The sequence below is a fragment of the Macrotis lagotis genome, chromosome 1, assembly GCF_037893015.1.
Source record: "Macrotis lagotis isolate mMagLag1 chromosome 1, bilby.v1.9.chrom.fasta, whole genome shotgun sequence".
NCBI classification, from domain to species: Eukaryota; Metazoa; Chordata; class Mammalia; order Peramelemorphia; family Peramelidae; genus Macrotis; species Macrotis lagotis.
In genome coordinates, this window is record NC_133658.1 from 762,700,682 (window position 1) to 762,719,796 (window position 19,115).

The following is a 19,115-nucleotide window of genomic DNA, read 5'->3' on the forward strand; positions in this document are numbered from 1 at the left end:
CTAGTAGATAGGTATTTAATAAATATTTGAGTTGGACAAAGTTACCATAGGGAGGGATTTTAAAGAAGGATAAGTAGTGACAAAATGGCAGAGAGAAGTAAGAATAAGGCAAATGGATATGACAGGAGGACCTGTCAAATGTAAGCCTCATTTTTTTTTATTTTTGATGCTGTACCTTTTGACTAATTTTGCTTCCCTCTAGAAACAAAGCAAATAGACAAGTTTGATTAGAAATATTTTGGAGTCTCAAAAGGAACCTTCTTATAATCCCTTGAATCTAATTTATTAAGAAGTATAACATACACAGAAAGTTTTAAGTAATCTCAGTTGTAAGAATTAATAGACTTTGTAGAAGATCCCACGAGAGGATGAGTATCTTGGGAAATTAAACTAGTTTCCTTTTTCTGGAGGAAGATGTAAAATAATAATCTCAGATCTCAACCTCTAATTGAACCCTGAGTTGTAGTCTTCCATTAATAATTATAAACTAATTCTGTTCATTTCAACATTTATTAATCACCTACTATATTCAAGATACAAAGTGTTAGAAATACAGTTGACAATTGCCTTTGCCCTCAAGGAGGGTACATTCTATTGACCTCTGTGTGTATACATGCTCCAGCACATGTGGGAGATGGGGAAGAATACAACTTGTATAGAATTAAGTAAATACCAGTATACACACACACACACACACACACACACACACACACACACACATATATATATATATATATATATATATATATATATATATATATATATATTTCTTTTTCAAGAGGGAGAGAGCACCAACATTGCCATCAGGGATGGCAGAGTGGATAGAATGCCAGACCTGGAGTCAAGAAGACTCAAATACAAATCCAGTCTTAAACACTTACTAGCGTACCCCTCTTTGCCTCAGTCTTCTCATCTATAAAAAATAATATAAAAAATATTAGGACCTTGAATGTTACCTTTTCAGCTACTCTGTCTCCTCATTTATATAAGGAAACTGAGTCCTAAAGGAGAAGGTTGTATAGCCATAGATCCAATTCCCTCCCTTTTTTCCTTCCTCCCTTCCTTCTTTCCTTCTTTCCTTCCTTCCTTCCTTCCTTCCTGCCTGCCTGCCTGCCTTCCTTCCTTCCTTCCTTCCTTCCTTCCTTCCTTCCTTCCTCCCTTCCATCCTTTCTCCCTTCCTTCCTCTTTATCATAAATATATAGATCAAAGTAGAAAATATATTTCCCTTGTATTTCTTTTTTTTTAGGGTTTTTTTTTGTAAGGCAAATGGGGTTAAGTGGCTTGCCCAAGGCCACACAGCTAGGTAATTATTAAGTGTCTGAGACTGGATTTGAACCCAGGTACTCCTGACTCCAGGGCCGGTGCTTTATCCACTGTACCACCTAGCCGCCCCATCCCTTGTATTTCTAAGGAAAAATTATCCAAGTGTAGATGTACTTGAATCCTTCCTTTCTTCTGCCCTTGATTCCTTGTCTAGGGAAGGCATGAGCTTTCAGATGCATCTCTAACTTGATTTTAATCTTTGGCTGTTCTTTTGTATATATTTTCCGTTCAAATGATAAGTATGCAATTGTGGTTGCCTTGATTAATGTTTTACATATTTCCCCAGGCATTCATGTAGAGTTGACTAAAATATAAGTTACCCTTGGTTGCAGAGAACTTCTGATTGGCATCTAGAAACATTCACAAAATATATCCTTTGGTAAGCAGTATTCCAACCTATAATTTTCTTCCATTTTTTTTCAGGGGGATAAGGGGAGAGAAGGAGGCATTCTTGAGAGCCATGTCTGTTCCTGTAAATAGAAGGGTGTGGTTTACAATCATTATGTTTTCATTTTTTACCAGGCATAAGGAAAATTAAAAAACAAATCTATTCAGGTGTTTTCAACAGGATGAACTGGAATGAAATGCAAAGTCAGCTTTTTTTTTTTCCTCTTCATCTTCTAGCAAAAATATCACCATATCCTAAATTGCCTTGGGTCAGAATACTGTTTGTTGAATAATTCAACAGCTTGAACTGGTAGAATTAGAGGACTCATTAGGCTGAAGGTCAAAAGTTAAGTTAAAAACATTTCCTTATAGTCATGTTGTGACTCTCAATGTTGACAGATTCAAGGAAGCCAGTGAATTCTGAAAGATGTAGGGGTCCTAATGAATTAGAAACACAACTGTTACCTTGCCATTTACATGCCTCACTGCTAGGAAGTGTCCTGAATTCCAATTATTTAGACCTCCATCTATATCTGTAAATGAATGTATTGTAGAAGAATACTGCTTGATCTTTTTCACAAAAATTTTAAATTGATGGGCAAAGTGACTCCCCTGGTCATTAAAAAAAACGTTTTACTGACCCTGGAAATTTTCTCAAAGAAAGTCAACTATTTTAACATCATTTTATAAGCAAGTTCTTTTTTCTTTCCAATCATCTCATTGTTTGGTGTTAGACCTGGATATCCAGAATCAAAACCATTTTTCTTTTCACTTCCCACCATGTTTCTGGTAAGCTCACATTTTGTTGCTGTTGTTTTTCCCCACACCATCTTTTCACTTTTCATTTACAGAGTAAGGAAGGATGGTAGGAAGGAAAAAAGGAAGAAAAAAGGAAGGAAGGAGTTATGAGCCCATCATAAAATATATGGCTCCAAGTAGAAAATATATTTTATATTTCTAAAGTAAAAATTATCCAAGTATAGACTTGAATCCTTCATTTCTTTTGCCCTTAATTTCTTGTGTAGGGAAGACATTGCACTTTCAGATGCATCTCTAACTTAATTTTAATCTCCAGCTGTTCTTTTGGTTAATGTTTTTATTCAAATGATAAATGTGAAATTTTTGGCAGCCTTGATTATTTTTTTACAAATTTCTCCACCCTTTCTATAAGAGAGTTCAAGGTTTGAAATCTTTTATTTTTAAAGATTTTATTTATTTTCAGTTTTACGATTTTCCCCCCAATCTCACTTCCCTCCCCCACCCCTCCACAGAAAGCAATTTGTCAGTCTTTACATTGTTTCCATGTTGTACACTGATCCAAATTGAGTGTGATGAGAGAGAAATCATATCCTTAAAGAAGAAACATAAAGTATAAGAGATAACAAGATCAGACAATAAGATAGCAGTTTTTTCTAAATTAAGAGGAATAGTCCTTGAACTTTGTTCAAGCTCCTCAGTTCTTTATCTGGATATAGATGGTATTCTCCATTGCAGACAGCCCCAAATTGTCCCTGATTATTGCACTGATGAAATAAGTGTGTCAAGGTTTGAAATCTTGATGGCACAACTGTTTGGTATATTGACAATCTGAAATTATTGCATGGAGACAACAGGCACAATAAAAATTAAAACCACACAATTCTTGTAGAATGGTAAACATCAAGTGATGTATAAATATTTTCAATCTTCCTTCTTTTTGGAGGGACTTTAGCATTTACTATCCTTATCCAAGCACAGATCATGCTATTAGTAACTTTTGTTCTTGCTTTTTCCCAATCTGGAATGCCCTTTTCTCCATTTCTGCAAGTTGAGACTGCTCAAGTTGAAGGTCCAGGACGGATCCACCTTCACAAAGCCTTCTCTGATCCCTCTGGTTGAAAAGGATCTCTTTTCCTTTGAACTCTCTTGAGTTGTTTTCTTTTTTTGTTTGTTTCTTCAGATGCCTCTTACACTTATCATAGAATCATAGACTTTAAAGATGAGAAGGAACCTTGCAGCTTATTTAGTTCAGCACTTTCACTTTACAGATAAGCACTTCAACTGTAAGAGATTCATTGAAGTGTCTTGGTTCACCTATCTACATAGTGGCAGAGTCAAGAATGAAACCCATGTCTCCTGAATTTAATTTTTTAAAAAGGTCAATAAAAGTTACAACCAGAAAATATTATTGGCAGTCCATATGTTATTAGACATTCTAAAAATGTCTTTGTGATTATTGAAAAAAAAGATCCATATAAATTCTGATTTGACCCTTATAGCTGAAGGAATATGATTTCTGATTCATCTAAATCTCTTGTTATTAAATTAAATCTGTTTTCCTAATTATTTCTTGTTTTGATTTAAAAAGCTTATAAATTAATATATTGTGCTAATATAAAGGATATATTTTCAATGCATTCTAATTTAAAGTTGGAGTGGGAAGAAGGTAAAATGTAGAGGCATAAGGCACAGGCTAGAGTTAATATTTAAGTTCTCTCCAGGAAAAATTCTTCTTTAATTTCTTCAAATAGGTGTGATATTTTTTGTTGTTTTTATGATATCTTCAAATATCTATAGAACAAACTGAAATTTTCAGATTATTTGGAAACCATATTCTAAAGTTCACATATTTCTAACATTAGCACATGTATGAACTATAGATTTACCTTGAAGTGCGTCATCATAGGGAGAGGACTGTGACCTCGCCAAGACAATGATAGTAGAGTGAATGCTCTTTAAAGTATGGCTTTGTGGATGATTGCCTGTCTGATGTTTTAAGACCAGCTTAGCTAGGTTTGCAGAGGCTCCTTCCCACATAAATGTTTTTGGATATGGCAACTTTCAAATACTTTTTTCTTCTAAGTACTAGGGAGATTTCTTAATTGCCATAGAAAAATAAAGAATTATTATAGTTTTGAAGTAATCTTATTTGTTTTTCAGTCTTATCTTCCTTCCTTGACTCTGAAGTCCCTTGAGGATAAACTCTTTTTTTTTTAATATTATATCCATCCACTCTAGTGGATGAATGATGATTAGTAGATAATGAACAAATGATTGAATGATTAGTAGATATTAATAATTGAATTAATGATTAGTAGATAAATAACAAAATGGACAAATCCCTAAATTAGACTTAGAAACGAAGTTTCTTTTTTTTCTGGAATGTTATCCATTATGAAATCCTTTTTGTCTTTTGGGAAGATGTCATGTTGTTCTTGTTATACAAATTGGTATGTTTTAATTCTTGTATTTATTATTGAAACCAAAAGGACATCATAATGTTTGAGATAAGTTAAAGTGTGTCCATTTGACTGTAGCTGATCAGACCAACATGAATTTGGAGTGCTCTACCACAGGTTGGATACAATAGTCCATGTGAAAGCTGGGATGGTTATATGAAATTTATATTTCTTACGTTTCCTTTGAGCTTTTTCCATTCTGCCTTGCTCATAGAACACAACACACCTTCTGATGAGGAATCACCATGCTGGGCGGTCCTGTGCCTGCACAATCAATTCCAAATTTCTAAAGAAAGACCTTGAGTTTCTCTGGGGCAGCTAGGTGATGCAGTGGATAGTGTACTAGCCCTGGAGTCAGGAAGACTTGAGTTTAAAATATTATCTCAGATACTTGTGTGACCTTGGACAATCTGTGTGACCCTGAGAAATCTCTCTCTCTCTCTCTCTCTCTCTCTCTCTCTCTCTCTCTCTCTCTCTCTCTCTCTCTCTCTCTCTCTTTCTCATCTCCCCCCAAGTTTGGGATTTTTTTCCATTATACTAGCTGGCTTGTCTTAAGGTCCTTAAGGATAAACACTGATATTGTTCAAATTTTTTTGGTACACCTAGCACTGAGAATGATGCTTTGCAAAAAAGTAGTTGCTGAATAAATTTTTGTTGAATTTAATTTAATTTGGGGGAGTTATCATGAACATCAATTGATATACTAGAGAAAACTTAGTTAATGGATTTCTGGTAGGATATTAAGTCTGCATCTCTCAGACATCCCTTTTCTTGTGTTTGTTGGCATTGGAATCTGAATTTTGAGATTCTAATCCTGCTAGGCAGGGGTAAAATCTGTCTTCCATGTGACACTTAATGCATTGAGGTAGTTTCCTCAGGCTTGTAAGTCCTTTATTTCTACTTTTCAAGGGGGAGACAACAGGTCCCTTTGAAATGCTAGACTAGATATTGTGGGCTTATTCCATCAGTCTGAAGGGGACAGTGCTGTGAGATCCCATGAATCTTCTGAATGGGGTTTGTTTATTCCTTACTTCCTATAGGCACTTGATTTGAAGTTAGATTTATTTCATGTCTCAAAACTATTCCACCATTTTTTACCTGAGCCTGACGGTTCCTAGCTGAGCAAGACAATTGCTTTCAGTCCTCCTCCAAAGTCAGTTTGCCCCTAGTTTACAGAGCTGTTCGGTTGCTTTGTAGGAATGTGGATCATTTTCATGAAGGGGCTATCTATCACTGCATTTCCTTAGAATCTAAAAGGAAAATAACTTAAAAATGTGAACCAGAGAAAGAACAAACATTTCAATATACAAAGAAAAACAAAAAAGAGCATTTTATATGAATCATGAAATTATATTATATAGCTTCTTTTCTTTTTTTTTAAGGTAGGTGATACAGTGAATGGAACACTGGACCTAGAATGAGTTCAAATTTGGCCTCAGATTCTTATTAGCTGTTTGACCCTGGGCAAATCATTTTAACCCTGTTTGCCCTAGCTTTCTCTTCTATAAAGTGAGCTGGAGAAGGAAATGGCAGACCACTCCATTGTCTAATATCTAAGAAAACCTCGAATGTGGTCATGAAAAGTAAGACACAGCTAAAATGATTGAAGGACAACAGCAGCAGTCTTATGTGAGATTCCAGGGCTTGAGATCTTAAACCTTTTGTAGGATAGAGGTTCTTTTTCTTTATTTTATGAAGTCTTGAGCTAAACTGATTTGGGTGGTGGGAATGGTTCAAAAATTTTTTTTTTTAACTGAAGATCAGCAGGAAAGAGAGAAGGGATTATAGTGACCTTGCCTTCCTCTCCAAATTAAGAATTCCAACCAAATGAGGGGAGAGGGACCTAGTAATCTCTACTTCTTTGGAACTGTACCAATAGCAAATTTTAATGGTTAGAGAATTCTGTTTCAGGGTGAACTTTCCACCAATGTGTGACTTGGAGTGGGGTAAAGTCAGTTTTCTGTGTGAGGTAGGATTTCAGAAGGGACTTGATGACCTCAGTGACCCAGATGCAATGCATGAGCATTCCAGCACTGTTGTTTTTTCTTAGTAACCTTGGCCAACCCACTTTCCCTCAGTTAATGGCCTCATCATAGTAGTTGAGAAGGGGCTGCCAAGGAAGCCGGCTGGACATTTTGGCAAAAATTAGATCAGTGGAACAGAAGCAAACATGCGAACTCAACACAGCTGCTGGGCCGACAGATGGATATCTTGCCCTGATCCTACCCCAGAGTTATGTCTGTCTGCAGGGTGATGCTGGGGAAGCCCATTCTACACATGCTCATATTGTAAGCCAATTCAGCAGGTAAGTAGAAAAAGGATTTTGCCGCCTGAATTTTGAAACTATGCTCTTCATAGCTTCAAAATGATTTCAACTTTTTGATGGCAGCTGTTATATCATTAGAGTTTTTATAGCAGTCCTATTAGGTGCCTCCTCTTATGGGTCTCCTCCTCCCCCTACCATGGACTCAGTAAAACTCTTAGCCTACAGTGGTTTTAGAGGACATCATAAAAAATATCATGGATATTTTAGGATTTGAAATGTAATGAAAGGAAATTACCAATGCACCAAACTGCCATTTAATGGGAGGTGGTGATATTGATCTGGTAATGTTTCCTTTGGACCTAGTTGTAATAACTATATAATATCCTATAATTTATTAAAATCATTTAAAAATTGCAAATTAAGCTCTTATGGAGCCTCTGAGTCAAATGAGATGGAATTTAGAGGGATGAGGATGGTGAGGAAGGAAGGTAGTCATATCCATGCATCTAGAAGTGGTATCTAAGGATTTGTTTTGACCTTGCTGACCCTCTTCCTCCCTGAGATAATTTTTTTTTAAAGAAAGCTTTAAACATAATTTTAGGCATTATAAGTTCCAGGCCTTTCGCTTAATGGCTTATAATCAATATCTTATTTGATTCTCACTCTTGTCATTATACCCACTTTATAGATGAGGAAACCAAGGCAAAAAAAGACCAAATGATTTACCCAGGATCACAAGTTCTAAGACCAAATTGGAACTCTGGTCTTGCTGACTGCAAGGTCACTCACTATTTCTATTATACAACCTAACTGTCCAAGGTGAGATCTTTAGGGCAATCCTCCAAGGCAAGAACAATGCCCAGGTTTCTTTTTTAATTCTTCTTAACCTGAAACACTATTTTTACTCTTATGAGATGACTTTCAGCATCAATGCTTACATAAGATAACATGCTAAAGTTCCTTGATTTGTAGAATATGATTATGTTTATTAGAACATTTCTGGGACAATAAACTGCTTTTATGAGGGGTCCGTTATCAGCAGGTTGTAAGTTTAGTGCATAGCTCAACACATTGGCTTTTATAGCCTGTAATGAAAAGTCTGCTGTTACCGAAAATTTAATGAAAATTATTACGGTATTTCAGCTTCCTTATTAAAAATCAGGTCTTGGTATTTCAGAAACTTTCATTATTACTTTAATCAGTTTATTCTCCCATTACCCTTCTAGGGTGCTCAACTTCTTGATTTTGCAAGTTTTCTTCAATGTTCTTTCTTTAATGTTTTCTCCATATGCATAATCGAGAGCATACTTGATGAGGAGTAATCGAGCATAATAAAAGAAGATTTCTTCTTGCTTTATGAAAATAAGAAGCCATCCATTTTCATTACCAAAATTAAACAGTAAAACCTTATTTCAGGCCTTTCTAATTCAGAATTTCTACTCATTTGAACAGAGGGTTACTAAAGTTCAGCTTTGTATTATCTGCAGAAAGGGAGTTTGCTAAGCAATTTACTAGTATAAACAAGATTATAGAGAGAATGTTGAAATCCTTGAAGGGAGCCAACTTTGTGAATACTTTAGAGGCATCATGTATATATAAACAATCCACGTGCTTATCATAAAACCACTCTTCATTCAAGGAGGTTCATCTTAGTAACTTTCTAGGCAATACTTTATAACCTTTATTTGAGTAATTATATGGGACAGAAAAGGACAAATCAACTTTTTTCTTTAAATATTTTAAAATATAGTAGACTGATGACTTTCCTTAGGGGTATCAATTGTTTTTAGTATTTTTGCTTTTATTTCTTTGATTCAATAAACAAGAAAGGACTTTACTAGTTTCCAAGAAGGTACAAAGTAGAAGTAAGAAAGGATGCCTGCCCTCATAAAGTATTCTGTCTAATTCTAAATTCTGAGAGCCAAGTTAAAAGCAATATCATTTTAAGGCTAATCATAGTGATTCATTATATTCTTGTAGTCTGTTAAAAGGACAGATAGAATTCAAAATAATTGCTAGCTATGCACATGAATACATCCTTATTCTTGTCCATTCTTAGTTATATGATCATTTTGGACTAGTATTGGGTTGTACTGAAGCGATGAATTATGAAAGTAGCTTTTAAAAAGCAGTTTAGAGCAGTTAGAATCCCTTAGAGCCATATGAAGCAACTGCTACTCTGTCAGTGGGAATTGTTACAGACAGATTTTTCAAAACAAGGGCTCAGTTTATATACCCACATTATATAGCCCCACAATTAGCTGCTTATGTTAGACTTATTCTTTTGATATGAGTAAACACAGCAATAATCATTTGGGGCATCTCTCTGCGGCTTGCATGAAGACCTCCTTAGAGAAATGACTTGTTTGGTTTCAAGTCTCCAAAGCTCTCTGCACAGGAAAAGAAAGCATCTCAGAGACTGTAAATAGGCTCACAGCTTCAAGAATGCTCAGCATCATTGTGTGTATGTAAGGGTCCCTGATAGTGCTTACTCCAATTCTAAATATGTGGTAATAACTCATGTTTATGAAGTACTTTAAAAAATATCTTCTGAGCCACAGCCCCATGTGTAGGTAGTTCAAATACAATGATCTCGCTTTTACAGATGAGGGAACTGAGAATTTAGAGAAGTCAAGTAATAAAATCTCTTGGAAATGTAACTCCAAAATATCAGAGCCCAACTCTTCTGAAGCAAAACCTAGTTTTCTACTAGATGACACTGATTATTGATTTATTTCTGTGGTGAGGAAATGAAGGCAAAGAGCAATGAGATGATCTCCCTAATGACACAAAGAAAGATAGAGAGGTAGAAACTGTTGCAGATCCAGGACGACCTCTTCAATTGAGAGAGATACTTCTCTTTATTAAAGGAATTCTGTGATTGTCACACCATCAATTCAACAGTTAATTTTCAGTTAAACCTTTCCATCCCCCCCCCCCCCCCCGCCAGAGCTTGGTGTTAGGGAATAGGGGAAATATAAGAATCAAAAGGACAGAGTTCCTGTCCTCATAGAGCTTATATTAGTCTAGTAGTTGGCGATAGCACATGCACAAATAATTTATACAAAGTGAAACATGCTTAATACATAAAAGAAATACCAGCTCCTTATGGGCAGGAATTTTATTTAATTTTTCTCTCTCTGACCCAGCCCAGTGCCTAAAGATATCTACTAGGATCTTAATGAATAATTTTTAAAATTAATTGGATTGAATCTAAGTTTAAATGAGTGAAATAGATTTTCCAACTGGGGAAAATCGGGGAAATACTCATTGGTGTCATCTGATCTACATTTTGAAGGATTGAAACAGGATTGTTACAGACTTGGAAAGAATGGGAGGTCATTAGAGGCATATGAAACAACACAGACAAAGGTATAGGGTAGGAAAGGAGATAATACATAGAGTGTCATTATCTAATTTTTATGGAAGGAAGGAAGGAAGGAAGGAAGGAAGGAAGGAAGGAAGGAAGGAAGAAAGGAAGGAAGGAAGGAAGGAAGGAAGGAAGGAAGGAAGGAAGGAAGGAAGGAAGGAAGGAAAGAAAGTAGACTGGGTATCTATAGCAGTTACTTCTACAGTACTGGCTGACAGGATGGGTTACATGTACTGTCAGTATTTGAAATCACAATAGCCTAAGTTTTTTTGTCCGTATCTTATTTAATGTAATTTTTAGTTTATTCTATAGTCTCTTTTATTATGTTCTGTTTCACATGACAATAGAGTAAATGCATATAGGAAAATCTGACAGTCATTTCAAGAGAGAGAGAACACCCATATTGGGATAGGGGTTGCTGACTCTTTCAGGGCAGGAACATTTTTATGTTGAAAAAATACTTGTTTTCTGCATTTTATTTGTTATTTATTTGTTATTTATCATTTATAGAGTAGTCAGGGAAAAAATGAACATAAACTGCAACTAATAATCAATCCCTTGTGAAGTTTGTATTTTAGTCCAAATTTGGCACAAGATATTCAGCACTGTGGGATGAAAGGAAAAAGTTTATTTTTTCAGCACTGAAGGAGTTAAAGGAAACCAAGTGGTATGGTGAACAGAGCACCTGGCTTAGAGTCAGGAAGACCTGACTTCAAATTTGACCTCAGACACTTTCTAGCTATGTGATTCTGGGCAAGTCCCTTAACCCTATTTGCCTTAGTTTTCTCTGTAAAAGGAGATGGAGAAAGAAAAAGCATGGTACCTTTTCCAACAAAAATGTAAACGGGGTCATGAGAAGTCAGATACAACTGAAATGACACAACAACCTTTGAAAAATAATGCATTTCTTCACAAAAGGATTTGAAGTAGTATAGGAATGTTTAGCCTGGAGTAGAAAAGACTTAGGGGCCATATAATAGCTGTCTTCAGCTGAAGAGCTGTCATATGGAAGAAAGATGATATTTGTTCTACTTGGTACACTTGAAACAAGATGTGGACATTTCAGAGAGGCAGGTTTTGGCTAAATGTATGGGAAAAAAGTTAGAGTGAGTAAATGGGTTGCCTCAGGAAGTGGTGAGTTCCTTCTCATTAAGAATCCTTCAAGCAAAGGGTAGGATGGAGGACCACTTGTTAAGCATATTATAGAGGGACCTCTTGTTTGGGGATGAGTTTTATTCAATGGTTTTGGAGGTCTATCCTAACTCTGAAATTTTTTGATTCTGTCTTTCTGATTTGGATCACTTGAAGTAGAAAATTCCCCTGAGTATAACAGTTTTAAGACATTGATTTTCATGTGATTTATTTTCAGGAAGACATCTGTTGGATTAAGGAATGAATGTAAAATGAGACAGATGCATAAATGTTGAGTCTTGATGACATTGATTCCCCAGTCCAAACTTGTATCGGCCTATTTCTTAATCACGCAGTTTTTCAGTACTGATTCCAAATTTCCAACATGTTTCTTCATCTGTAAAATGAACTAGAAAAGAGGTTTGTAATTTTTGTGTGTCCTGAGCTCCTTTGGCAATATGGTATTGACTCAGAATAATATATCTAGATGCATAAAATAAAATTCATAGAATTAGAAAAGAAACCAGTTATGTTCAATAATTATCAAAATATTTTTAAAATCCCACAAGTTCATAGATTTCAAATTTAGAACTTTTAGATTAGATACACTAGAATTCCATGAGATTCAAGAGTACAGACATCATACTTCTGAATTATCTACCATTTTCCAAAGTTTGTATCTGAAAAGACCATCTAAACTGCTATCAGGGAACATGAACAATCTTTAATACATTATTACCCAATGTATTTCTCTGTGCTTAGATCTACCTGGATAAAATTCTGAAATGACTTCTTTTAGCTAAGATTTTTTTTAAGAAAGGGTTCACCCAAGAACTCATTCCTCTTGAATGCCTCCAGAGACCATCTTTCTGGAGTATGTTTTATTTCTGTTGGCCAGATGCAATGTAGTCAAGTTGGTATTGCTTTGGTGAGGGAATAGAACAGGTTACTTATATTGCTATGCCTGCAATATGTTGTAAAAGAGCATTTTATGTTGACTGGGTAGACTCTCCAGATGTGTTTCAAGACATTTTCTTTTATTTCATTGGGGGATTGCCCCCTGGTGGAAAAGTGAAGTAAAAAAAAATCATTTTTTTTCCTCCTAAAACAAGTGTGTGTGTGTGTGTGTGTGTGTGTGTGTGTGTGTGTGTGTGTGTGTCTGTCTGTCTGTCTGTCTGTCTGTCTGTCTGTGTCTACTATTTGTACCCTTTGAAAATAGTTGTTCACTTGATTGTCAGGGTTGTTGACTTAAAAAATGTTTCTAAAGGCATTTTTAAACTTCAATAATATACCATATACATACCAAATACAATTTCAGGTATACTCAACAATCAGTTATCAAAAATGTATTCAAGTTCTTATTAAATGTCAATCTAAGCTAGGTATTGATGATACAAATACAAGAAATGATACCATTCCCATTTCAAGATGATTTATTATTTCAGAGTATATTTTACTTACATTATATTATTTAAGCCTTAGTACAGTCTGTGAGGCAGTTTGTTGAAAGTATTAATAACATACTCTTTTTGCAGAGAAAGAAAATGAAATTCAACCAGGGTGATGCAATAGTAGTTGATCGAACCAGAATTTAAACCTAGGTCTTATGTCAGTAAGTTCAGTCTTCCTTCCCTTACACCACATATTCTTGTTACTGTCATTCAACAACATCTCTTGAATCTGTTCCCCCATTTCTTTTCTTATTGTTTTCATCCTAGTATAGTCTTTGATTATCATTTACCTAGATGACTTTAAAACTTTTCCAATTGGTTTCCCGGTTTCTAGTCTCAAATCCCTCCAGTTCATCCTTTTCTACTTTGCCAGATCAATGTACCTTATGCATGGCTCATATCATTGTCCACAGTACTTTGCTGGTCTTTTCCTCTTGAATAGAAATAGAATCTAAACCGTGTAGGCTGATATTCAAGCTGCCCCCCCCCCCCACGCTGTAGCTTGGTACTTCCCTTTTTTGTATCCTTTTCCTTCACATTCCTCCTCCTCCATATGAATTTTACATCAGTCAAACTGGACTATGTCTTATACACATCTAACACTCCCATTGCCATGCCTTTTTTGTGCCTGGAATGTCCTTCCTCAGCTCCCACCCATCCTTCAAAAAGAGCTAAGCCAAATTCTTTCATTATTGACCTTCTTTCCTTTTAAGAAATGGCCTTTTCTTCCTCTAGTCATATATTTTTTAACTCCTCATATTTTATCTTCTTTTGCATATATATGAATTATGCTATAATTGTATGGAATTGCATAGTTATCTTTTCCCTCTTGATAGGAATGAATAGTATTCATGAGGTCAAAAATCATGTCCTTATTATCTTAGTATCTCTCTCAACTCTTAGAACAGTGCTTTGCCCATAATAGGTGCTTAGTAGTTACTCTGTTTTTTTCACAGATATGAACATATCAATTTATCTACTAAATGTATGATTTTTACTTACTTTGTGCTACTTTGATAATTTACTATGGAGTTCTTTAACATTTCCTGCTTTTAAGCAACAGTGAAACCAATATGGTTGCTAAACATGGTTAGACTTCCAGAATCTTGAAAAGTCTTGAAAAATTCTTATTGCTAAATATAGCAATTAATTTTAAAACAAAACAGAAAAAATTGCTAATATTTTTTACTTTCTTGGGAAATTAAGACCATTCTGGGAGTTGTGGCTGGTGCATTCTTCTAGTCACAATATAGTCTAAGTTATGCAGAAAAGTATATATATACCCAAGACACTTATGAAGTATTCATTTTCATACATAACCAAATGTAAGCAACTGTCAGAATAAATTGGTCAGATGATTTGCAATTCCATTCCTTAGCTTTGAATTCTGTTTGCTTCTAAGATAATTTGCAAAATCCTATGATTTGCAATGGATCTTTCTGTCATTAGTGCCAATTAGTGAAGTTTTGCCCTTAAAAACCATGGAGATGAGAGAAAGGGAAGTTCCACAGGAGACCAGAATGCCTCCAGAGACCATCTATCTGGAGTGTGATAAATACAGCATTTTAAATATTGTTGATATAAATGTGTCCTGTTTATCCCTGTGTTTGCATTGTTGTTGGTTTCCCATCCTTTTCTATCTGGTGAATTTGCATACTAATGATGGTAGGAGCAGTACCTGCAGACTAGGATATGAAAGTGTTTCTTCTTCAATGTGAAGTGTTAATGAAAAATAAATAGATTCTTATGTAATCTGTTGTGAAAACAGTTTCTATGCAGGAGTATTGACCAGTTTAATCACATTGTTTTCTCTGTTCTGCTTACTGTGTGAGACTTTGGAAACCCTTTATAAATATAAAAGACTCTGGATTAGCAGGTTCTGGTATGTGATTTTTAAATATCTACAACAGTTCCTAGCAGCTCTTTATGAATCTGACTGCTCCTTGACCCTAAGTCATAGCTCTTTCTTCACTGAAGCTTCTGTAGCCTACAGACTTCTCAAAATGGTGACATACCCATTTTGTTAAAGGAAAGTTAGTAGATGGTCTTGGTTGGTTATAATCAGAAAGCAGAAAGTGGTAATGGCTTATTATCTCCTAGTTTGATTTTTCCCCAGATATAATCAGGACTTGAAAGAATAATGACTAAAGAAGAGCATTGGACCTCTGTCCAAAGCACCCAGTTTTGAAAGCAAATCTTTGGAGATTTCTCTTTTCTTTGAGATTTCTAGATTTGATCACACTCAAAATGGGAATGATATTTTCTATAAAATGCCTTAACCGGTATCTTATTGCTTTTGAAATCCAATCCTTTGCACAGTGGGATAGAGAAATTAATAGAGTAGAGTAAACACCATATTTTAAAGTAAATATTGAATAGGTCTTTGAATTCAGGTGGTAGTTTTCAAATGGCATCCATGTAGATAGGATAGCTAGCATACTGGACAATAGCATCAGAAGCCAAGAAAATCTCAGACTGCCAGATTGTTGGATTGATTCCAATAAGATAAAATTCAGTAAATATCAATGTAAGTTTTTTACTTTTAGGTTTAAATAGTCAACTTCATAACTTTAAGATGATAGGGCAGAAATGGCCAGGTAGCAGTTCATCTGAAAAAAAGCTAGAGCTTCTAATGGACTACAAGCCCAATAATGAGTCCAAATGGTATTATGGCAGCCAAAAAAGATAAAAGAAAGAATAGCTTTTTGTTTGTTTTTTTCTGCTCAGCCTTGGTTAGGAGTATCTTGCTCAGTTTGGGGGTCATATTTTAGGGAAGATATTCATTAAAGGGTATCTTTCCTTTTATTTTAAATTGGATCCTGTTCTACTTTATTATTCATGATGGGAATGCCAAGGAAGCAGTTTTCTATGCCCTCATCCCCCTTTTTCAGTCTTTTTTGAGATAGAATTGTACAAGTAATCTCTCTCTTTAACATTATTCCCAAACCCTGCAATATATAGTTTTTCATAGGTGAAGTATAACATAGATGACTAGCTACATAGATGGATAGGGTGAGAATCTACTGAACTGAAGGGAAGAATTTTACCTCCATTTCTTAGAGTAAGGGAAAATTAATTTTAATTGTTTTTTGTTCTTATAACATTCATTTGATTCATAACCCTATTAAGAATCAAGAACCTAACTGATCCTCTGATATTAAGATTCATATTGCTTTTCTCATGTTTTAGGGGAGTTGAGTCGTGACTTGCCATCTTAAATTTATATTGCAAAGAACAGATCGTTAAATCTAAGAGTATGTATTTTCAATTACCTAAATTCTGTTCATATTCCCCCAGAATTAGGTGAGTGCAAGGCTCTGACAATATATAGATTTACTCTAGCTGAATCCAGGAACTTCAGGTATTATTGAAAAGAAGCAAATTGACTCTCTTTTCCAGTTCTGAACCAAAAGTGGTTTGAAATTAGTTTTTTTCTTAAATGACCCTCTATTGAAACATGGGGCCTTGGCCTAGACTATTATTCAGAGCAAAGACCTACATTCATGGTTTTCTGTTCTTGGGAATTGCCAACTTCTGTAGCATTTTGGTAGTAGAGAAGATAGCAGGAAAACATACATAGAATTCAATTTCTAAGGGAGAAGTAGGTCAAGGAACAAATATCAACGATGCTATTTTTTTTCATTTTGTTCCTCTTCCTTCTGTCCCTCATTTTAACCAGTACTCTGGATCTCATCAATATTAACCTCATGCCTTCCTAACTTCCTACCACCCATCCCACTTAAAACACAGTATCTTCTAATGTATATATTTGTATGTGTACATACACATGCACACACACATACACACACATAGTAAACAGAGTAGTAAACATTCTGGTGAGAACTCAAGAGAAGATAGCATGAATGAATGAAATGACTGAAACAGAAACAGAAAAGATCATAGGGGAAAAAGAGGAGAAAAAGTGGATTCTAGCCCAAGGCATGTAAGATATCAGGATTGATATCCCTAGAGATCTAAGAAGCATTTTACCCCCAAGAAAGTAATTTGGAGAATGACAAGATCTCCTTTACCGTCCTCTGAGTATATGTTTAGGGAGTTCCTTTAAGTAGAGAATAGCCCATTTCATATACCTAGAACAATTTTTTTCACATGACATGGTTTCTCAGGAATAGGAGGAAAGGCATTGTTTAGATACATATTGGGGGTGATGGTGTTAGTTCTCCTATTTCCTTTCCCATAACCTCTAGATACATAGGAGGTAATGAAATGAGTTTTTAATACTGCTTCATATTCTGAGAAAGGCTGTTTATTTCTATGGGCCTTGGTTTCCTTCTGATCTATAAAATGATGGGGCTGGATTTGATGGCATTTAAGTCAGGGTAATGGCCCTTCCTGCTATGATATTCAATGAACCCAAAGCCCAGAATTGCCACTAATTATCAGTGTGACCTTTGGCAAGGCACTTAACCTCATGGGACTTCATTTTCCTCTTTGATCCAGTAAGAAAATTGAAATAGATGACTCTTGTGGTCCTTTGGAGTACTACTCTTTGATGATACTAGTTTAATGAATTTCTCGTTGTGGTAGGACCATGCCTCTCATTTAGAAAGAAATGGAACTGTGAGCCTCCCCTGCACAAATGGATAGAAAGGGTTCAGACAGAAGGTAGGGATATTAGGTAGGAGGCTATTGTAGAAGTAAAAGGAGACTAAATAAAGATCATGGTGATGAGCATGGAAAATAAGTTCAGATAATATATATATATCAAAAGAATATAACGGATTTAGAATCTTCATGTCTTAGTTTTCTCATCTCGGAATTAATAATGCTCATCAGCCTGTTCTGATAAGAATATTTAAGAAAAAATGTCATTGGAAGACAAATGTTTATTTAGCATTTCCTTCTGTTAAGAAAAACAGTAGTTCACAAGAATATGGTACTATACAATAGCAACCCTACAAGGAAAGTAGCACAGGTGTATTTGTGATTTACAGATGAGGGACCAGGTTTAGAGAAGCTGTCACATAACCAGTAAGAAGCAGTGCTAGAACATGCACTCAAGACTTTTGGTTCAAAGTTCAATATTCTTCCTCCAAACAAGGCTGCCATATGATGATGATGATGATGATGATGATAATTTGTGTTAATGCATTTGAAGATTCCCCATAAAGAAACCATTTCTACCAACATGCATCAGCAACTGGTCCAAAATTTATAATCTTAGCTTAGGCCATGTTGTTTGAATGTCAAAAAATGTTTGCTTAAAAGTCTATTTTATGGAGAGCTCATACAGTAAATGCTTACATATGATGATCAGAAAAAGCAATATAAGGACACTCTCAAGGTCTCTCTTAAGAACTTTGGAATTCTATTTTTCAGCATGGGAGACTCTGGCACAGGACCACCCAGTACAACTTATCAGAGAGGTGCTGTATTCTATGTGCAAAGCAGAATTGAAGTAACTGAAAAGAAATGTGAGATGTGCAAATTTAGAGAAGCTACCTCAAATGTTCACATAGCCTATTGTGCCTGAAATGTGGTAGAGCCTTCCAGGCTCATATTGGTCTGATCAACCACAATCAGATTACTTGACTCTAACTTGACTCTAATATATAGTGGTGTCATTTTGATTCTCTTTGAGAATGAGGGACAACATCCAAATCAACCAACCAACTCAGATCACTAGGTTACTAAACTTTCCCTGATTCACATGAGCAGGATATTTAGTCATAGATCTACAACTAGATAGACCTTTAGAAGTCAGCTCCTCTCATTTTATAGATAAGACAGTTTTAAGTGCATCAAGCTTAAATGACCTTTCTAAAGCCAATCAGGTAATATGTGGCAGAACTGGGATTTGAGCTGAAGTTCTAAGGCTCTAGATCTAGCTCTCTTTTTTCAGTAGCCTTTCTTGGAGGCAAGATTTGAAACCAGGGAGTCTAGGTGGCACAATGGACAGTCGATTCTGGAGCCAGGAAGACTCTCCTTCCTAAGTTTAAGTCTCAGA

The 19,115-nt window shown here is 35.4% G+C and overlaps 1 protein-coding gene across 1 annotated transcript in view; it reads left to right on the forward strand.

Annotated features, from left to right (window-relative positions):
* Window positions 1-19,115, forward strand: part of LOC141506734 (protocadherin Fat 3-like) — a 697,405-nt gene that overhangs the window by 68,427 nt on the left and 609,863 nt on the right. The gene's annotated exons all lie outside the window — the stretch shown is intronic.